Source organism: Protopterus annectens, chromosome 3.part1, assembly GCF_019279795.1.
Source record: "Protopterus annectens isolate FY-2018-M chromosome 3.part1, PAN1.0, whole genome shotgun sequence".
NCBI classification, from domain to species: domain Eukaryota; kingdom Metazoa; phylum Chordata; order Ceratodontiformes; family Protopteridae; genus Protopterus; species Protopterus annectens.
Window position 1 is genome coordinate 241,151,098 of NC_056732.1, and position 16,966 is coordinate 241,168,063.

Here is a 16,966-nt window from a genome sequence, read left to right on the forward strand (position 1 = left end):
TTCCCACAATATTTACTTCTTTGGACCCCTGTCTAGCAGGCGACTGACATGATCCCCAGGGTGAATTTCCTATCTCCCATCCAATCATCAAGGTTCCTTTTGAAGAGGGCCAATGAGGCACTCTGCTTGACATGTATGGGCAGTCTATTCCAGAGTATGGGGAGTCTCTGGGTCAGGATACTATCCCTCCAGCATGTTTTATTCATTGTGATGACAAGGTTTAGATCCCTGGAGCTTGTGGCTCTGAGGGATTGGGATTTCTTTAAGTGGAGCATGTCCAACAGCTCAGGGTTTGACATGGCCTTGTATGTTAAGCAGAGATCGCCTCTGAGTAGACGATACGCCACAGAGTATAGCTGGAGTTTTTTTAAATGGTCAGCATATGGCATCTGCTTTAGGCCTGTGATTCTTTTAGTGAGGTATTTCTGTGGCCTTTCTAGCTGTTGCAGATGTCTTGTGAGGTACATACCAAACGGGGCATTATCCTCTATAATGAGTCTAATGAGAGATGAGTACAGTGGGACAATGACCTCCTTTTTTCTGGATGAAAAGCCCTTAGTGATGAGGTGTGCCACATAGAAGGATTTCCTGACTGTTGTGATGATGTGGTTATCAAAAGTGAGACCACTGTCCACCTGTGTCCCTAAGTCTCTCATCACACTTTCGATGTTTAGTGTCCTGCCACCTTTGTGGTAATTCATGGGTACATGTTTCTTTCCAAAGGGGATAACTATACATTTCTTGGCATTAAGCTTGAGCCCATGGCTCAGGCACCAGGTATCTGTTTCTGTAAGGCCCTTTTGTAGAATATCCACATCATTTGGGGATTCAGTAATGACTCCCACTTTGCAGTCATCTGCAAACTTTGTTAGCCGGAGTCCCTTAGTGTTGGCCTGTACTTCAGAGAAGTAGATGCCAAACAAGAGTGGTCCCAGGACTGAACCCTGAGGTACTCCACTTGTCACTTGTCTGGAGCTGGATTTGGAGTCGGCTACTTTTACTGTCTGGGTTCTGTCAGTAAGCCAGTTGGGAACCCATCGAGTGATGTAAGGATTTATGTCCAGCTTAGTAAGTTTATCTATGATTCCAGAGTGGGGGATGGTGTCGAAGGCCTTGGTGAGGTCCAGATAGGCTGTGTTTACTGCCGTACCCTCGTCCACAGCTCTGGAGACTGATTTGAAGAAGTCAATCAGATTCAGGAGACAAGATTGGCCCTTCACAAACCCAAACTGGGTGGGATCCAGTGTTTGAAAGTTGCCAATGTCTTTGTTTATAAGTTCCATGATAATGCATTCCATGCCCTTGCAGATCAGGCTTGTCAGACTAATGGGACAGTAGTTCACGGGATCCAAGGTGGATCCCCCCTTGTGGAGTGGGATAACTGTAGCTGTGCACCACTCAGTGGGCATGAAGCCTGAGGCGAGGCTATGATTAAACATGGCACTTAGGTGAGGTGCCAGTTCATTTTGTAGTTCATGTAGTACACAGCCTGGGATGTCATCTGGTCCCATGGATGCTGTATTCTTAGCTTTGGACAGTGCGGCTTCTACCTGTGTGGCCGTGATTACCGGAATTTGGCAATCTTTTGATATTGAGATGGGCCCTTTAGGGGGTGAGAGGGGGGTGAAGTTGGCACTAAATCGATCTGCCAGGATATTGGCAATATCCTTGGGATCAGTATATTTAATGCCATTCTGTTGTAGCTCAGAGCAGATCTGAACATTGCCATTTAGATTCTTGACATAACTATAGAATGCCTTGTGGTTGTCTTTGGAATCTTTGGCAATTTTATTTTTGTAACTAGCTTTTGAAGATTTTATGTGGGATCTCAGCTTCTTATTGAGGCTGGTAACGGAGTTTTTTGCATCCTGGGATTTTCCTCTTTTCTGCAACAGTTTCTTCCTTCTGTTGTATAGTTTGTTTATAGCAGAGGACCACCAGATTGGCTTCCTTTTTTTGGAGAAGAGCATCTTGGCTCTATTTGGGATGGCACGATTCATGCACGAGTGGATGTGCTCGTACAGTGCCTTAGTGTAGGATTCTGCAGTCAAACTTTCAGATCCCGTTTGCATGGGTGTCGTGAAGTTTGTCACTTCTGAGTTCAGTAGCATGAAGTTGGCTTTGGAAAAGTTTTATAAGGAGGTTTCCTTACTGGTGGATGGGATGTGGATGTCAAGGGTGATTTGCTAATGGTCAGACCTGACCAATGAGTGGGTGACCACTGGTGTGGAGCATCTATCTCCCATGTTGGTAATGACCAGGTCTAGGATATTGGAGCCCCTGGTGGGACAATGGATTAGTTGATCCAGGGAATCAGAATTTATGAATTCCAAGAACCATTGGAAAAAGGAGTTGGTACCTGAGTAGTTTTCCCAGTTAATGGCAGGGTAGTTGAAATCAGCCAGAATTAGGGTGTTTGGTTGTATCTTAATATTTTCCATTATGTTTAGAAAGGTGTAGTGAGATTCTTGGGGCATGGTGGGGGATCTGTAGCAAGCTACAATTTGGATTGCAGTCTTACCTAGTGTTAGTTGCACCTGGAGAATTTCAGATGCATTGTGTTGGGCAACTAGCCTAGAGGTGTGAATATCCTTGGTGAATATGGACACTCCACCTTTAGTGTTTCTTGGTTTTGTGGCCGAAAAGTGTGGTAAGAGTTGTAGCCTGGTATTGCAGGGGTGCTCTCTGGAGCCTTGAACCAGGTCTCAGTTACTACACAGATATCGATGTTCTCCATTTTTAGGAGTGCCTCGAGAGCGTGCATTTTGAGGTTTAGACTTCTAGCATTGAGTAGCATTACCTTCAGATTTTGCATGCTTGTATCTGTTACGGTGGTGGTTTTATCCTTTGAACCTTGCCTAAAAAAGGGACTATGGGGGTGGCAAGAGCTTTAGCCAGTAACCTGAATCCCAAGGGTGACAGGAACAGACCATATCTGGCAAAGCATCGTGGTTTGTCAATCATGTCTTCCCAGGCAGACAAATACTGGATCCCCTTTGAATGACACCAGAAGCTCAGCCAATTGTTGAAGTCAATAATTTTGTCCTTATACTACGGTATCGTTCTGGGCGAAAGCAGGATGCTACTCAGGGCTAGGGTCATACCTGCCTGGGCCACATGATCCAAGAGCTCTTCCATGTCTTTTTTCATGTAGTCCAGGGAGGTACGTCTCAAGTTATTCACTCCAGCATGGACAATGACAGAGTCATATTTGTACTTGTTGTGGAGTGACTTGAGTGCATGCGTTATGTGACGGATCCTGGCATCCGACAGGCAGCTGACTGTAATTTTCTCCTTGTTCAGCCTGGTGAGTGGGACATCAGTGTGTCTGACTATAGAGTCACTTATAACCATTCACCATAAGCACGCTCTTCCTGTTTAGGTGCTAAAGACACTCCTTTCTCTCCGATATTCAATGTCCAAGATGCTGACACTCCACTATTATCAAAAAGGTTAACGAACCAGTCCGGTTTTAAAACACCAACACGTTTTTATTTCGATTCCAAGACAACAAAGTGAGCGCTTTCGCCAATAGGCTTCTTCAGACTTATAAAATAGCACTCATATGCAATCATTTAAATACAACTTCCTTGGCTGTGATTGGTTCACATAATTTCAAATTAATTAATTATACATACATTTAATTCTTAAAGTGAATATGACCCAACCAAATATAGAACCTACAATCATTGAGGTACATAAAAAACATAAAAACATAAAAAATATGTACCTAAATTGAATTATATATATATAAAAAACATTAATAAGAACATACATTCCATAAACATTCATTTTAAGACATACCTAAAAATACTAAAAAACTGAACTTCATATTCAAGGTATTAACCTATGAAATTATTATTTAGGTCTAAAGATCCTTCAGTTATGACGTACACTAGGGGCACCAAAATTGTTAAAGAATTGTATAGTAAACATTGGGACATTTTATCATCTGATAGGGAAGTTGGTGCAATAGTAGGCCCCAAGCCCTGTTTTGCTTTTAAAAATAAACCCTGTTTAAAAAGACTATTGTGTAAACCTAGAAATATGAATTCCAAACAAGTGCTGGTTAAAAAAGAGAAAAACACAGTGCCATGTGGTGCTTGTAATCATTGTGGCTTCATAAATGAAGAAACTATATTCATCCACCCAATTACAAACTATAAGTTTTATTTTGATACTGGAACTGATTGCAATAGTAAAAATGTGGTCTACCTGGCAAGATGTGTCACATGTTCAGCCTTTTACGTAGGTAAGACCAATAGGACTTTGAAAGAACGTATAAGGGAACATAATTACCATATAAGAACAGGCTCAGATGTGAATGCCCTAGCCAAACACCATCAGGCACTAGGACAACAACATATATTTAAATTTAGTGTACTACAGTATATACATATCAACTCTAGAGGGGGTGATGTTATTAACTTAACCCTTGAAAGTGAAATGAGATGGATAATCAGGTTGAAAGCCGATGAACCACCAGGCTTGAACGACAAAGTCCAGATTAAACCAATTTTGAAAAATAGAAGGATCTTTAGACCTAAATAATAATTTCATAGGTTAATACCTTGAATATGAAGTTCAGTTTTTTAGTATTTTTAGGTATGTTTTAAAATGAATGTTTATGGAATGTATGTTCTTATTAATGTTTTTTATATATATATAATTCAATTTAGGTACATATTTTTTATGTTTTTATGTTTTTTATGTACCTCAATGATTGTAGGTTCTATATTTGGTTGGGTCATATTCACTTTAAGAATTAAATGCATGTATAATTAATTAATTTGAAATTATGTGAACCAATCACAGTCAAGGAAGTTGTATTTAAATGATTGCATATGAGTGCTATTTTATAAGTCTGAAGAAGCCTATTGGCGAAAGCGCTCACTTTGTTGTCTTGGAATCGAAATAAAAACGTGTTGGTGTTTTAAAACTGGACTGGTTCGTTAACCTTTTTGATAATAGTGGAGTGTCAGCACTTTGGACATTGCATATCGGAGAGAAAGGAGTGTCTTTAGCACCTTAACAGGAAGAGCGTGCTTATGGTGAATGGTTATACATTGTTTTAGTTTTGACACGCTATTCCTGGGCTCCGTTTGTGTGCTGTGCATCTTTTTGTTGTATTTAATAGAGTCACCTATGACTAAAGTGTTGGGTACATTGTCTTGCCTTAGGGGCTGTTGTTGGGTGGCACACTGGTGTTGTGAGCTATGTGTCACTTTGGTTGTGACTGGTGTTTGTTTTAGCGTTCGCTTGACGAGGTCCTTGTTGCTTGGGCAGGTTAATGTTAAGGGCCTCTGCATATGTGGGTTTAGTGTTGCTATGTGTGGGTGTTGATGGTGTGGGTTTTGAAGGGCTATGAGTTGCTTGAGGTGTAGTGCAGGTGTTAACCTTCTCCTCTTGTCTGTCTAGCACAATCTTGGCCGGAGAGAGCTTTGCTTCCAGTTTGGCTATGTAAGTGCATCTCTCGCAGGTTGTAGTCTTGGGTGGTAGGAGGAGAGGATTGTCTGTGTACATGAGGCAGTTGCCGCATTGCCCCAGTATGCCCAGATTCACCAGGTGGACAGGAGAAATCACCGGAAGCTGACCCTTGGACATGCCTGTTTAGGTGCTTTTTTTGTAAAGTTTAAGAGCTGTTTTGCCTTACCTTTGCAAGGTACTTTGCAATTATAGGTTGTTTGTCCTTTGCACAAGAGTAGGGGGACTTCCCAGGGTGTGCTGTCAGTAGGAAAATAGTATCATGGGAACTTTTTGTACCCTTTCCAGCCCCACATAGGTTTCCAATGCATGTAGCATAGTTATAGCACCTCTAGTGGCACAACTTGGTTACTACCACTATTCATTACTAATTTTGAATTTCACATGGTCCATGTGCTCAATTGGGCACCTTAGTTTTGAGTAAGAGTTTTGGGGCTATACAGATTTTACAAACATTTATTGTGAAACATAGCTGCATCTTAGATGAGAAATTGCATCAAAATGCTCCTGTACACTTACTGGCATAATTTTCTGTTGCACAGTAAGTCCCATAGAGTGTAATATTTCATCCTTCATAAGAATTAAAATAATAATAACAAAAATTAATCCCATGTTATTTTTAGATGGGATACTGTAGGGCAGCAGTCAGTATTTCTAGAACCCTCCTGCTGTCATTTAATACCCAGCTAATTAAAACATCTTTGCAAACCTTTTACTGTATATTTTCCTGACCCTAGGAGTAAATGGCAGGGGTTCTGCAAAGTATGTTTTCATTATTTTTAAATAAATGCATTATGGCTGAAAGCTTGACACTTGTCCTTTCATAACAAAAAACTTAGTATTAAACTGGCTGTTGGTTTTGCTTTGTTAGCAGACACTTTTGTCAGATAACTGATATATAGCAGCCTACATGCTTTTCCCTACCAACTCCTGGCTTAATATTTTCCTTAGGTGCACCAAACAAAGCAAACAAAATCTCCCCTCCCCAAATAAACGTACACATGAAGTTTTCAAAAGCAGTTTTGACCTGTTTGTTAAGGGTCTCTTTCTTGTGAATTATGTTTCTTTTGGACTCTGCTAAATGTCTTTGCTGCCTTGCAAAGTTTATGATTTGTAGTGGTGACTATGCAGATGCCTGTGCTATGGGGCCCATGGCAGAATGCAGTACTGCTAGTGTACCTGTACATCCTCTAGTGGCATAACTAGGCTACTACAATTAGCTGCTAGTTACCTTGTATAATTGTTTTCTTACTTGCAAAAACAGCACCATGGCACATAGCCTTTGTACATTCTGAAGGGCTTTATAAGCCAACCATCCCAGGAAAACTTGATTATATAATTGCACAGTTATCCTCATTACCATAGTCATTAAATTATCTTAAAGGCATACAACCTTCTTCCTCATAACTGGCAAATCAATTCATTCCAAGCCATTAACACTTTTTTTTACCCTACCCCCTTAAAAGTTCACATGAAGAGTCTTCAGAGAGAATACATAGTATTGATGTCCACATTTATGCCTGTACAAAGTTAAAAAGGTCAGTACCTTGACCTGGTTGTCTTTGCTGTTGTTCATTAGCACCCTTGTATCACCTATATGTTCAATGCTCTCAGTGTACACCTTTTGGAGACTGCACCTACAACTAACTTCTATCTCCTATCAGTTTGTAACAAATCTTATCTCTGTTATCCCGATATACTGGTCATGAGGTTCAAGTCTCCCAGTATTCTCAACACCTTCTGAAATCTTCTTTTACCTGTCAGTCTGCAAAAAAGTAAGGTATAGGCAGTGTCTATATCAACATTTCTTACTGCAATTCATAACTATAGCCTAACCATTCTATACCACCATCTGTACTGTTTTTGTAAGTGTATAGCCATCTTACTTTATGTTCTCCCCTAAGGATACTCCCTGGTATAAAACCACCAGCTTAAAATGATACCTTCTAATGCAAGAAGTGACTGACACTGCTTCCAAGTTACTTGCCTCAGCTTGGAATTACCAATAATTGCACATTGAATACCACTTTAACCTGGACATAAATATCCGCAAACTAAAAATCACAAAGTGACACATCTGTATAGTGTTAAGGACAGGGATATGGGGAAGGATGTAGGGATAGTGTAAGGTGTGTGTGTGTGTGTGTGTGTGTGTGTGTGTGTGTGTGTGTGTGTGTGTGCGTGTGTGTGTGTGTGTGTGTGTGTGTGTGTGTGTGTGTGTGTGTGTGTGTGTGTGTGAGTGTGTGCGTGTGTGTGTGTCTTGTTTAGCATTAGGATCAGGGAAGGGATTAAGCTTAGCATTAGGGTTCAGGTTGGGGTTAAGGTTAGGGCTAGTGTTAGGGTTAGGATTAGGACTGGGATTTTCATACACTTACAATTTGGACTTTAGTGTCCCATTCTGCTTGTAGCCGGTATCTACACACAAGAACAGAATGGCTGTCTCATGCTTTAAGCCAGTGATGTGGCTTGATTCACTTTCCTCCCATTGTTGTTCTTTAACCACTCTGTCCCAATTCAATTTTATTTATGCCACACCATGTGGCCATGTCCCATTTACAATAATCATGCATACCACTTAAAGATACACTTCTTATACCACTGACAATGTATTCTATTTTATTGATGCAACACAAATCCTGCCACTCACTTAAATGTACCATACTTACAAATTATTGTCACAATATTTGTATTTCTTTATCTAATAGTCAAGGGAGCCCGCAGGATTTTTTGCAGGGGGGTGCAAACCCAGAGCCCCACCCACATAGCTCACCCTGCCCCCTGCCAACACAGCCCCACCCAAGTCCACCCACCCCAAGCCCCGCCCACACAGCCATTCCAGTGTCCCATTACTTGGCTATTTCTCCCCATTTACTGTAGACACTGTTCAAATCTGTGTGCATACTGTTTTATGCTTTAGTTCTACAATGATTACAGGCAGTTGGATTTAATTTACAACTTTTATTTCAAACATTATAGCCCAAACACTGAGACATTTACTAAACTTAAACAAAGCAATAGTCTTAACAATGAAAACAGACTTGGCATTAAAGCTTCTCTACTTTTGAAACTCACATTCAATGAAACAGCATTGAAACCCACATTCAAAGAAAATGCATCTGGCCAGTGGCAGGTTATTTACCTTTGAACTGTTTTCAAGCAATAGGCTCCTTGCACACTGTTAGGGCCATGCAAAAGTTATTTGATTTACCTGATTGTATTAATTATAATATATAATTGAATTATATCCCTTGTATTATACAGCAGCACTTGTTTGAGTGACTCTGCTGAAGTAAAAGTAATCTGAATAATTCCACATTAAAGATATCTGAAACTAATGAAGATGTTGTTGCTAGAAAACAACTGTATATTTCAGTGTTTCATCTACAAATTCAGTGCCTGTTGCCGTCAAAGAATAAATTGCCTATGTTAAATTAAAAAAATGGTAAGCTTGTATATTGCAATAGAAAATGGATGACAAGCTGAAAAACAGGTTCATAGTTATTAGGCATCTCATCCAAAGGAGGACATCCTGAGGACTGCAGCATACAAATGTATATGCTGTAGGAATAGAACCTCAAGCCTTTACATTAAGATGCAAGTATACTACTTGTGGTGCTACTAACATAGCTTTAAAACTTTATACCACAATAGAGATACCATTTGCTAAACAAAACAGTTGCACATTGTAAATAGACTTGGCATGAGCAGAAGTGAACTTAGCTTCCCTTAAAACTCACAGTTCCTTGAAAATGCACTTGAAAATTCCACCTGTTAACTCTAACTCGGGCATTTCACTTTCTCACAAACATACCACACCCCTCAAGGCCTCAACCTTAGTGCAAGAAATCTGGACAAAGCCTAAAATAAATAGGGACAGATTATAAATATGGCTGTCAGACACTTAGAAAATTGCAAGAGTAACAGGATTTGTTAGTATGCATTTTTCTAAATGACATGACATCTAAAACTGAAATGTCTCATTTAGCAACTTCAATCCTTTTTAGGAGGAATATGGGGCAAAAATCTGGACAGCTGAGGGGTATGCTACCTCCCTCTTATACACACACCAAATAATTCTGGTCAGACAAATTAGTTCTGGGAAGGTTGCACTGAACGGCACCGTGCTTGAGCTGAAGTGGGTGAAATCCTGGTAGCCAGTGATAACTGATCTGCAGCTCAGCAATGTGGAGCATTAAAGCATTTTTAGCAGAGCATTGTTTCATCACTACCTATTGTGTTTGCACATAAGCTGTAGTTATTTTAAACATTTGCCTTTTTGATTACTACAGAGTACATTTACCCACCAGAGCTATTGTGTTTTGACTTCAGTGTGGAGCTAGTTGTTGCAGGGCTTGGCTTTTAAGTAAGGTAGCAATGCTTATTTACCATATACCATTAAAGCCACCCTGACCCAACTACAAGTGTACTAACACACAGACACTGCTATAAGACACTGGTCTGCAATAAAATGTAATGAGCTTCTGAAAATACTGTAATCCTGTCCTTTTATTACAATGAATATAAAATACTTCGAAATAAGGTAAAAAAGCTCATAATCTTCGACGGACAAAACTACTTTTCCACACTTCAAAATAATAAAATCAAACCCTCAGAAATTTTGGAAAGGTATCTCTACTCTACTTAACCCCAGCAAACCAGATACCCCTACCCCAGACCCAAACGCTCCTGACCAAGACTTGGCTAGCCAATTTAACTCTTTTCATTGAATCCATTTCCAAATTAACGTCATCTTTCTCTAACACCACTACATTCTCCAAAACTCCCTTACCATCCCCAACCATATCTCTACCCCACCCTGCTCCTACTTCCTCATTCCCATCTACTAACTCCCATCCCTCCACTCCTCCTACTACTCCATCATCTTCATCTGCCCCTACTTCTCCCTCTTCACTCTCCTTTTTTCTCATTTAAACCTATACCCACTTCTACTATAAAGAAATTCCTTATGAAACTGAAGCCATGCACCAATGCTCCTGATAACATCCCTTCTTACTTTCTTAGCAAAGCTGCTGAAGCAATCGCTTACCCTATTAGCATTTTAATCAACCGCTCTATCCAAGAATGTATAGTACCCCAAGTCTGGAAAAGGGCCTTTATCATACCTCTACATAAAAGGTGGCAACAACAACAATGTTACTAATTTCCGCCCCATCGCTATTCTGTCCCCCATCTCTAAACTCCTAGAAAAGTGTATCCAACTACAACTCCTTCCACATCTCTTAGATAATCACCTACTAACTCCCACACATGGATTCAGACCACATCATAGCACTATGACCGCCCTCCTCTCCTTCCTTGAAACTGTAAATAAAGCCCGCGACTCTGGCCAAATTGTTTCTACCCTACTATTCAACCTCTCTAAGGCCTTTGACACTCTCTCACAGCCTGCTACTAACTAAACTTTCTAAACTTAACCTATCTCCCTCCTCCTTGAACTGGTTCTCCAGCTACTTATCTAACAGATCTCAAGCAGTCAAATGGAAAAAGGCCACCTCATTTCTAAATACTCCTACTGGGGTACCCCAGGGCTTTATACTGAGTCCCCTTCTCTTCAATATATTTATAAATGATTTCCGCAACTCTATCCCATTCTCAGACATCATCTAATATGCCTATGATTCTGCTATAATCTGCGCTGCCACCTCTATCCCCTCACTCCTAAAACTGACTCAAGATGCTTTTACAACAACTGAGCAATGGATGAAAAGGAATCACCTAGCACTCAATGCCTCTAAAACCAAATTAATGTTATTCACCCCCTCTAAGGCAACTTCTTTCAATATAAACACATTCCACATCTCTAGACATAATAATCTACCCCTGGAACTGGTGTCTGAGACCAAGTTACTTGGGGTCCAAATTGATAACCAGCTCAAATTCAACTCCCACCTACAGTTAAATATCAAGAAAACCCATCAAAAACTAGGTATGCTTTACCGACAAAATCATTACCTTACACCTGCTACCAAAATCACACTCTACCTCATTTCTTATCCCCTCCCTTCTCTATGGAGCTCCACTCCTAACTAATCTACAGACCTCTCTAAAAACACAACTTTCCTCTTGCTACAACAAAATTGCCAAGTTCGCTACCAACCACAAGTCCTCCATCCACCACTGTTCCTCTCTCCAAAAACTAAAAATGGCTAAAGCTACCCAGTTATCTCACATATACTCAACTAAATCTTGCACATAAGCTCATTTTCAACCCCTCCCTTTGTCCCTCCCTTTCATCAACCTTTAAAATGCACCTTCCTGCTAGAGTATTAAGGTCCAACAATCAAAATCTATTAGAAGTATATAAACCAACTCATCCCCCAGGCAAAAATCTTCTGTCTTATGGCATTGCATGCCTTTGGAACTCCCTACCACCTTCCATTCGCACCACCCCCAACCATTTTATATTTAAAAGATCTCTTCACTCACATCTAGTATCCCCGTGGGACTGCTCTTGCTCCCACCCCACATAACTAACACTTGCAAACTCCATCTTCTTTCTTCCTCTGTTTCCTCCTGCAACTTTCCTAATTACCCACCCTAACTCAAACATATTATTATTCCTACAATAATCAGGAAGAATATACTAGGCCACACTTCCCAAGTATTGCTTCCCTAATACGTTATTGCTTCTCAGTACTTTTGTGCATTGCTTCCTAATATGTTATTATTCCTCAATATTGTCATGAAATGCTTCCAAATATGTTGTTATTTCTCAGTGCTTTTGTGCTAAATTTCCCTTTAGTCTGTATTACCTATTAATTTCATCACTAGATTGTACTCGCTCTAGTTTTTGTTGTATTATTTGCAAATTGTTATTTCTTGTGTGATTAACTTCTGTGTAATTGTATAATTTGTATATCTATTAATAACCTACTTAGTTTTGGAGCTTTTCTCCCCAGGACTCCATTGAAAACGGGTTCATTTGGCCCAATGGACTATCCTGGCAAACCAACTGCAAATAAAGTAAATAAAATACTGTCATATGCATTTCAATACCCAAGGCTTATACATTATCTAGTCATGTAAATATTCTCTGCATGGCAACAACGAAAAGGCTTTCAATGCTGGTAATTCTTTAACAATATACTTACTAAAGCTTACTTGCATCTTACAATATCCGACAAACTTACTAAAGCTTACTTGCATCTTACAATCTCTGACAAGCTTACCTGATGTTCATTAAACCATGGCTACTTAAACAGAGCAACAGGGCACTGTGACAGCATACAGTTCCAGAATAAGAAGCATAAATCAACAGTACAAAAATCTGATAGAAAACCAGAACATTTTGCAAAATCAAGGACAGATGAAAAGCCACAGTCGTATTTGTGATCTACTTTGGATGGGGGAATACTCTGCACACTTACACTGCATAACTGCTCCTTGCCTTCCATGGACACATCCAGAGCCACTACAATGGGGAGTGGGGTGCAATAAGTATGTCACAATTTGAAATGTCTCTGGCTGACAGTGATGGATCTGACACTCATACCTCTCAACTTCAGAGCAAGAAATCTGGACAAAGCCATACATAGAACTAGAAGTGTGACACAAGCCCAAAAATAAGGCCAATTTTTAAATATTGCTCTTATAACTTAAATAGAACAGGTAGATCTTGCATTAGTACAAATTTTTTGAAGGGTATGAAATCTGAAACTCAAATGTCTGCCATTATTTTCTAACTTCAATCTTTAATGACTTGCCACTAATTTGCCAGAAAAAACACAATTTTATGAAAAACTGACCAAAATGTGATGCAAAAATACCTGTCAAAAAAGGGACACCTTTTTAATATTAACAGTTAACTTGAAGCAGCTAACAAAATAAGAGCATCCACATGCATTTCTGAAATAAAGGTAATCTATAAGTGATCATTACAGTTATATATAATTGTAAACCCTCCACATTTTCTTCCAAAATTGCCATTTTGGAGGAGGGATTATTAGGGGAGAGCAACATTTTGAGCCAGAATTGGGGACAATTGAGATGTTTGGATATTCCTAATCTACAAAGTGATTTGCATGTACCTCTCAACCTCTTAATGCAGGAAATCTGAACAAGGCCAAATATATTGGGGAACATACAAACACTGCTAAAAATTGCTCTTGTATAAACGTAAAGACAGTCTTGCATTAGCATGCATTTTTCTGAAGGTTATGACATCTGAAACTCAATGTCTGTCATTTAATGGCTTCATTCCTAAATGATTTGCTAAAAAATCACAAATTTGAGGAACAAACCAAAAATAAGCAGCAAATATCTATTCATTCTGCAAAGATATGGACAACTGAGAGGTATAGTTCAACCGGGGCTGTCTGAGCTTGCTACCCCCCCCCTCACAAAATCATGGTCAAATGGAGCCTCCCCCCTGCAGCCATTCCAATGTCCCATTCCTTGGTTATTTTGCCCCATTTATCATAAACACTAATGTGCATACTGCTTTACTTCTGCGATGATTTAGGATTTAATTTGAAAGTTTTATTTTGCATTTTACAGCACAAACCCTAATACATATCTGTTAAAGCAATGCAGTCTCACAATGAAAATAGACTAACATTAAAACTTCTCTGCTCTTGAAACTCGCATGCATTGAAACAGCACTGAAACCCACTTTCAGAGAAAATACATTTTGCCAATGGCAAATATTAACTCTGGGCTGTCTACAAAATCATAGGCCCCTCGAACATAACATACACGTGCTCTTTGATACACCGTCCTGACTGTATTACATTATATTCCTTGTACAATACAGTACAGTTGTTAGAGGGCATTTTAAATTTATTGTTTTGAACATTTTTCCAGTAAACAATGAAACAAAAAGCATCCACCAATGACAAAACTGCCCAGTTCAGAACATTTCCATCATAAAAGTCTACTCAAGTCCACCAGTATCAGTAAAAATATACACAATCTCTGAAGTAGTAAACTCCACATTGAAAAATTTGTAACTAATAAAGAGGTTGCTGCTAGCAAACACTTTATATGTCATTGTTTAATCTACAAATAAAGTGCCTGTTACCCTTGAAGAATAAATTGCTTTTGTTGCATGCAATAAAAAATGAAAAGCTAGTAATACCGCAATAGGGAATGGATAGCAAACTGTTAACAGGTTCATAGTTACTAGGTATCTTTGCCAAAAGACTGCAGCATCCACCCCTTTACAACACAATACAGCATCAGCAATGCATTTACCTACTGTGGGAGTAGAACCCACAGCCTTCAGCATCTAAAGCAAGTACACTATCTGTTGTGCTATTAACAATGCAAGCAGACTAAACACAAGCAGCACTAAACTTTTGCTCCCCTGCAGCTCTCAGCTCCTTGTAAAATCTACTCGACACTCAGCTGTATCTCTGAACTTTTCAGCACAAGAAATCTGGAAAAGCCAAAATTTATTGGGGGAAAAAGGCAAAAACCAGGGACACATTTTAAACATTGCTTGTATAATGTTTGAAAGTTGCTAGAATAAAATGCTGCGTTACCACCATACATTTCACTGCCACGTCTTGAACCCAGGGGACCCGTGCAAAACAGTCAGAGCAACATACCACTCACGCCAAATCAACTGTTTTGTGAAAGAGGAAGACTGAAACTTAAATAGCTACCATTTAGTGAATTCAGTTCTCCCCATAGCACAGCTCTCAACCTCTTAGCACAAAAGACCTGCACAAAGCCAATAATGGGTGAGTACAACCACCAAACATTCAGTGAATTCAGTTCTCACCATAGCTCTCAACCTCTTAGCAAATAACACCCGTACAAAGCCAGTAATGGGAGAATATAGCCCCAAACATATTCTGTGATATCAGTTCTTACCATAGCACACAACATTAGCAAAAAACCTGGATGAAGCCAATAAATACCTGAACAAAGCCAATACTGGGTGAATACAGCCCTCAAACATATTCAGTGAATTCAATTCTTACCATAACTCTCAACCCTAGCACAAAACCTGGATGAAGCCAATAATGGGGGGAAATACAGTCCCAAACACTACCTAAACAAAGCCAATACTGGGTGAATACAGCCCCCAAACATATTCAGTGAATTCAGTTCTTACCATAACTCTCAATCCTAGCACAAAACCTGGACGAAGCCAATAATGGGGGGGGGGGATACAGTCCCAAACACAGGGATACATTTCAAATATCCATCTTGTACACTTAGAAAATTGCTAGAATAAAAGCTTTTGTTACCATGCACTTTCTGAAGAATATGAAGTCTGACAAGTGTGTCCATTTTTTTTAACTTTTGTTAACCAGGAAAGTCTGACTTTGAAAAAAAAAAAGCTAATTTTTAGCAGAGGCCCAGGGAGAAACACTCCAGACAGCCAAGAATAAAACCAGAGAACATGTAGCTGTCAGGCAACAAGGACACAAATGCAGAAACCACAGATTTTATGAGGAACAGAAAAAGTATGAGGGAAAATCCTGCAACATTTTTACAAATGGTGGTGGGTAGGGAATTCAGGCTCTTGCCACCTGGGCCCAAGGTACAGGGTTCAAGCCTTATTCTCTACCCACCACCATGTACACCTGGGGCATTACACACACACACACACACACACACACACCTCTCTACCTGAAAGTGTCCCATCTTCCTTCTGTACGTTTCAGGTCCCGCTGCCGCTTGCTAAGTGTCCCATTTTCTGGTCGTTTCAGGTCCCGCTCCCACTTGCTAAGTGTCCCAGGCTATCTTCTGTTTGTTTCAGGTCCTGCCTGTGTGAGTTCCTGCTCACAAACCTCTAACTGACAGCGATGGTGTCAGCACGCCTGCGACTGGACTATTTGGACTTTTTTCTTCTTAAAGGAGAATGTACGTAAAAAAAAAAAAAAAAAAAAAAAAAAAAAAAACTTTTTTTGTAATTATCTAGCCGATTCCAGGGGGGTGCAAGTGCACCCCCTTGCACCTGCCTGCGGGCACCCTTGCTAATAGTATAGTAAAATACACAATAAAATGCTTGCTGGTTGTTAAGCCTTATAATTCCACCCTTAGCTTGTACCACAGCATAAGTAAACAAAAGTCTGCATAAGCAACTTGCAAACTACATTTGCAATGTTTAACATATTTTCCTTAGTGTCATTAAGTTATCCAAATCATTTGCAATAGACACTAAATTTCATCCCTGGTTCTTAACAGGTACTTGCTTGTACATGGAGTATAATCAGTCAGATGGATCAGTAAGACCTGTACAGCAGTTCATACACCTCAGATACAGCGGTGTATTGTTGCCCTGATTATTCAGTTCTTAGCAAGCATGGTTAGAAATATTCTTTCAGTCTTATTTCAGTACGCATTTATACTTTTCCTACTTTGTGTTCTTACTTCCTCCACACATTATTGGTCAAAGACAATTGCTGTCCATCTAAACAGTAACTACCTATGTTCAACCACTCAAGTCTTTTCTTCAAAACTTAATTCCAAACAATATAGGTAAGAAATTAGCTCATTTCACTCAAAA